Source organism: Capsicum annuum, chromosome 11, assembly GCF_002878395.1.
Source record: "Capsicum annuum cultivar UCD-10X-F1 chromosome 11, UCD10Xv1.1, whole genome shotgun sequence".
Taxonomy (NCBI): domain Eukaryota; kingdom Viridiplantae; phylum Streptophyta; class Magnoliopsida; order Solanales; family Solanaceae; genus Capsicum; species Capsicum annuum.
Genome location: NC_061121.1, coordinates 78,172,185 through 78,179,067, shown reverse-complemented (window position 1 = coordinate 78,179,067; position 6,883 = coordinate 78,172,185).

Below are 6,883 nucleotides of genomic sequence, written 5' to 3'. Positions count from 1 at the left end.
TGGAAAAAAAATAGGGACCTGCATGGGTATTCGGTCACCTGCATACACAGGTGCCAACCGCAGGTCAAACAAAATATTTTGGTTTGCATAGAAATGCGACCTGCAGATGCAAGTACCTATCTACGGACGCAGGTGGGGTCTGTAGGTCATCCCAATGTTTTGATATATAGCAACTTTTCATGAAATCTTTCTTCTTTTATGAAGCAAATCTTTATGGATATAAATACCAGAATTTTTCTGAGATTTTAGTATAAAATATTTGAAGTAAACACACTTTTTTGTTCTTAAAAATCTCAAGTGTGATCTACAATCATTGAGTGAGTTCGTAGTTCAGCAAATTTTAGGTACTACTATTTGCTGAAGTGAATCATTTTATCCTAGGAGGATATATTCTATTAACGTTAGGTAATTGATGGGAATAAATTTCTTATAGACACACCGTGAGTTCGGTGGATTTGATATTCTTTTTGTTTTCATCTCTTTCTAAATGTTGGTTTATTATTTTTTCAGAAAATAGCTTGAACTTTATTTTTATAGTTCATAATTTGTTTGAACTTGTGTTTTATGTTCTTGAAACTTCATTTTGATTGTTCGTAAGTTTTATGGACTTGTGTTTGAAGTTCTTATTAATTAATACAGATTTTGTATCTGAAAAACAACAATCTTACAAAATTTACTATAATATGTATTTTGGTTTCTGGAGATTAAAATATTTTGGATCTTTACTTTGTTTGAACTTAATAGTGATTACAAAATATAAAAACTTCATCATGAGTTAAAGTTCATCCAGTTGGCGATTAGAAGAACACAATAACTTCATCCTTAAACTAGAAAATAAGTTGCTTAAAGTTTACAAACTTTATTGTTAGTATTCTAAAATAATAAGTTGTTTATCTTATTTTGGCAAGAAAATGACTAATACAATTCAAGTCTATGGAATGATGAATGTTGCGGCAACAGACATTGCTACTTTGAGTTGCTCGAATGTTGCTCCTTCCATGGCACCGACAAAAAAGTTAGAAAAATTTTGTGGCGTTGATTTCAAATATTAGTAGCATTGTATGTTCTTTTATTTGAATACATTGAGTCTACAAAGGCTTATCATGAAAAGTGTTCCTGGATTACCGGTAGAAACTTCGAAAAAGGAATATTTTATAGAAATAAAAGCTTGAAAGCACTCAGACTTTTTGTGTATGAACTACATTCTGAGGGGCCTTCAAGACAAATTTAATATAAAGACCTCAAAGGAACTTTGGGATGATTTAGAAAAGAAGTACAAAACAGAGGATGCCAGAATGAAGAAATTCACTGTTGCCAAATTTTTGGACTTTAAGATGGTAGACAGTAGAGCTATAGTCCCAAGTCTAAGAATTGGAAGTCATAATCCATGATCTCCTTGTAGAAGGTTTGATTGTGAATGGTGCTTTTCAAGTGGCTGCAATAATCGAGAAGCTACAACTTTTTTGGAAAGACTTCAAAAATTACTTAAAGTATAAGCGCAAGGAGATTTCTGTTGAAGATCTCATTGTGAGGTTAAGAATTGAAGAGGATAATAAGACAACAAAAAAGAGTTCTCATGGGAATTCTGCAACAAGTGGAGCAAACATTGTGGAGGATGAACCCACTAAATCAAAGAAGAGGAAGAAAACATCAGAAAAATAAGGCAAACCTCCTAAGAAGAAATTCAAAGAAGGTTATTTTACATTACTTCTAAGAATGGATTCAAATATGTATTTATTTCTAAAAAAATTATAATAAGTAAGGGTGAAGTTTATGTTGGTAAAGGTTACCTCAACGAAGTCCTTTTTGAGATCAATATAATGAATATTTATATGAATAAAAGTTCTAGTTCTTCGTACCTACTTGAGTCAAGTGAATTATAGCATGAACGTTTAGGATATGTCAATTATAAAACCTTGTGAAAACTGACTAGTTTAAAAGTTTTACCTGACTTTGAGTGCAATAAATTAAAGTATCAAACTTGTGTGGAATCTAAGTATGCAATGCATCTGCATAAGTCTGTTGAAAGGAATTCCAATCCCTTAGACTTAATACATACAGATATTTGTGATATGAAGTCAACACCTTCTTGTGGGGAAAAAAGTATTTCATAACGCACTACACATTGTTATGTTTATTTGTTAAATGGTAAGGATGAAGCAATAGACACATTTAGGCAATATAAATTGAAGCTTAAAAATAGTTGGATAAAAAGATTAAAATAATAAGGAGTGATAGCGGAGGAGAGTATGAATCTCTTTTTGAAGAAATATGTTTGAAAATGGAATTTTTCATCAAACTACTGCACCATATTCACCTTAATCAAGTGAAACTGCAGAAAGAAAAAACTAAAAATTAAAGGAAATGATGAATGCCTTACTCATAAGTTTAGGTTTACCACAAGCTTATTGGGGGAGGGGCAAGCTATTTTTACAGCAAACCAAATACTCAATAGAGTACCGCGTAGAAAGACACATTCTATTCCATATAAAAAGAAAGAAAACCCAACTTAAATATCTTAAAGTGTGAGAGTACCTAGCCAAAGTCCAAGTTCCTACATCTAAAAGGATAAAAATAGGATCAAAGATTGTGAGTTATATTTTCATCTATGCTACAAACAGTAAAGCATGTCGATTTTTGATTCATAAATCCAAATATTTAGATATTCATGGTAATTCATTAATTAAATCAGATAATGTTGAGTTCTTAGCACATATTTATCCATATAAAACTGGACATGAACTATCTAGTGGAGGATCTACATAACCCGGGGATGAACTAAAGAGAAATATACTTAATGATGAGAATCCAAGGCATAGTACACATCAAAGAATGTCTGCCTCATTTGAATAAGATTTAATACCATTTCTTCTTAAAAATGAGCCTCAAATATTTAGAGAAGTGATTTCGTCTTCAGACTCATCTTTTTGAAAAGAGGTAATCAAGAGTGAGATTGATTCAATCACAAGCAACTATACTTGGGAGTTAGTTGATTTTCTTCAAAGAAATAAACCTTTAGGTTCTAAATTGATCTTCAAAAGGAAAATGAAATTTAATGGTAGAATTGACAAATACAAGGCAAGACTTATTGTGAAAGGCTTTAGACAAAAGAAGCCCTTGATTATTTTGACACATACTCGCCAATAATAAGAATAACATCCATTCAGATTTTGATTGCTTTAATGGAAGTATCTAGTCTTGAAATCCATCAAACGAATATGAAAACAACTTTATTAAATGGAGAGTTAGAGAGAGAAATTTACATGAAATAATCTAAGGGTTTGTGGTTCGTGATATTGAAAGGAAAGTGTGCAAACTTATTAAGTTACTTTATGGACTAAAACAAGCACTTAAAATAGTGGCATGCAAAGTTTGACCAAACAATATTGACAAACGAATTCAAGATAAATGAATGTGACAAATGTGTTTATATTAAAGACACTACAAATCACAAAGTTATTGTTTGTATATGAATGAAATATTGATTTTCAGTAGAGACATTTCTGACATAAATATTGCGAAATGAGTGCTTGAGAGCAAGTTTGATATGAAAGACCTTGGAATTGCTGATGTAAACTTAAAGATAAAATTCATAGAACCCTACAAGGATTGGCATTCTCACAGTGTCATTACATTGAAAAGGTACTTGACAAGTTTATAAATTTGGAATTCAATATTGCCAAGACTCCACTAGATGTGTGCTTTATACTTTAAAAGAATGGAGGTTAAAGTGAATCACTATTGAAATGCATAACTGTTATAAATTTTGATGTATATCATGAATTCTACGTGATAATATATAGCATGAACTATTAGTAAATTAAGTCGATGCAAGAGTAATTCCAATCAAACTTATTGAATGACAGTGAAAAGAATTTTGAGATATCTAAAATATACTCCAAACTATGCTTCAAATTATAACAAATATCCAGTGGTAATTGAAGGATATAGCCATGTAAATTGGATCAGCAAATCAAATAAAGCAAAATTCATGAGTGGGTATGTATTTACTCTTAGTAGAGAAGCAGACTCTTGGAAATCATCCAAATAGACATGTGTTGTTTGCTCTACAATGAAATCTAAATTAATCGCATTAGATAAAGCCGGTGAAGAAGCTAAATGGTTCTAGAATTTCTTGAAAGATATTCCTTATTAGCTCAAACCTTTGTCACCAGTATGCATATATCGTGATAGTCAAGCGATAACAGGTAGGGTAGATAGCATGATACATAATGGTAAATCTCATCATATAAGATGGAGACATAATACTGTTAGAGAGATACTCCTAGTGGAATTATCATGATTGACTATATGAAGTCAAAGAATAATGTGTCAGTTCTACTTACAAAAGGCCTAACTAGAGAGGCAGTTAAGAGATCATCAAAAAAAATAGGTTTACGGTCTAGGAAAAGTCATCATGGTGGTAATTCTACCTAGAAGAATAGAGATCCCAACAACTATATTCAAGGAGATCCAATAAATTTCTGATTGACAGTTCAACATTGTCAATTAACTCAATCCATTCTCAAGATGATGATAATGCTCAGGAAACAATGATAAGAATTATGGTTTGAAGCTTTTCAAAGATTTCTAAGTTTGACAGGTTTGATCAAATAGTTTGATATATATAATTAAAAATTTAGGAAACACCTATGTGAGAGTGAAGTGAAAGCCACTTTAAGGAGAATGATAGTAAAGGCCTATTCTCTAAGCTCTCATGAAATCAATCCTTGTTCATGGCTAAAACGAATAAAACTAAGAGAACCATAAATAATAAAAGACTGGTTGTGTCACTTGTATTGTCTAGGTGTGTATTAAATTTTTATATTTTAAAGATATCATATCTACCAATTGACCGAGTGCATCCGATGCAAGTTCACTACGAGAAGTTTAAAGAAAAACCTACTTATCCCGATGCAATCAGTCTTTAGTTTTAAAGCACAACTTGTCCATATATTTTTTTTTATGAAATATCCCTTCCCCATTCATATGGTAGATTATTTGGTTCTAGTTTATTTTAATGAAAAATGGAGAAAAAAATAAGAAGGAAAAAAAATGAAGGAAAAAAAGTGAATTCTGCTTTTACTTTTTAAAAAGAGCATTTCTCCCACATTGGTGGAAGAAAGGAAATTACTTTTGCTAAAGTATAGAAACACTTCTTTATTTAGATAGTGCGGCAAAAACAAAATAAGCCTAACACCGACGCCATCGTCGCTCGCTCAGCTAAACTTTGGCTTCAGATTTTGATTCAGATTCAAATGTGGATTTGGAAAAATAATCGATCAAGACTTTTTTTTGGACAAAATTTATTTAAATCTGTATAATTAGTGATATTTTAATCTAAAAATCCAATAGAAAAATTTTCTCTATTTCCGCACGCACTTGAGCATGTGTGGATTGATGCTGTAATACACCTCAAAGGGATGTGATATTTTGAGGCACTGGTTGAAAATGTCATGGGTAATGACATGGGTACCTGGTCACCTGCAGATGCAGGTTTCAAGCATAGGTCAGAGAAGAACACTCTGGTTTGCGTAGAATTGTGACCTATGGATGCAGGTGTCTATCTATGGCCACAGGTTGTCTCGATATTTCAAAATATTGAAACTTTTCATGAACAATTGCTTCTTTTTTGAATAAAATCTTTATGGCTATAAATACCTGACTTTTTCTTTGATTTTAGTATGGAATTTTTGAAGTAAAAACACTCTCTTCTTGAAAAACTCAAGTGTGATTTACAATCATTGAGCGAGTTCGTAGTTCAGCAAACTGGAGGTACCACTATTTTCTGAAGTGAATTATTTTATCTTAGGAGGATATATTTCTTTAACCTCGGGTACTTAAGGGGAATAAATTCCATAAGGGATACACAGTGAATTTGGTGGACTTAATTCTTTCTGTCTTCATTTCTTTCTTAACATTGATTTTACTGTTTTTTCAGCAAATACTTTAAATTTATTTTAATATTTCATAAATTATTTGAATTTGTATTTGACATTTTTAAAACTTCATTATGATAGTTCATAAGTTGTTTGAACTTGTATTTGATATTCTTGTTGTTAATACAAATTTTGTACCTGAAAAATAATAAAATTGGCAAAGCAGCGGGATTCATGAAGCGGTGTCATACTTGAGGATTTTGATAGGATATTCCTGAAGGTGTACTGAATTTTCTAGGAGTGTTCAGCATTTTCTAGGAGTGTTTTACATGTGTTCCCTTTCTGGGAGGTGTCAGAATATTTTAAGATTGTACTAATACCCAAATTACAGGTTCTTCAGTTTGTAATATTTTGTACTATGCCCTATGCAAGAGCTATAAGTATATTGTAACCTCCTCGGTGTATCATCGATTCAATTTGATCAAGTTATTCTCTTGCTCCAACTTGTTTTTGCAACATATTTGTTTCTTTTATCAAAGTCGTTAGAATGTTTTGACCTATTTTAAGCACTTTTGCTTCTGTTTTTTGAGTTGTTGACTTTTAGAGTTTAATTTGTATCTACGCTAATTACTTTTTGAGTTTATTCTTTTAGATCTGAATAGATCCTTGATTGTAAAAGTTTGTTTGTGGATGTAAGTATTTGTATGCCTACGTAGATTGAACAATTTATGACTAGCATGTTCGTCACTTGATATTTTTTTAGTAAATTTATGAAGGGGAGGAAGTCCAGAAATTTTGAAATATCCGACCTCTCACAGTTTATATTGGGAAAAAGGTGAAAATCATTTAACCTCCTCAACTTTGTTTCAAAAATTAAACCTCCCTCTCAACTCAGAACAATAGTTATTCTTCCCCCTTTATCCTATTTATCTTTTCTAAATGCCCATTTTACCATGACACTATTAATCTTTATTTTCCTTTACTTCTTTAACATCATTATATTT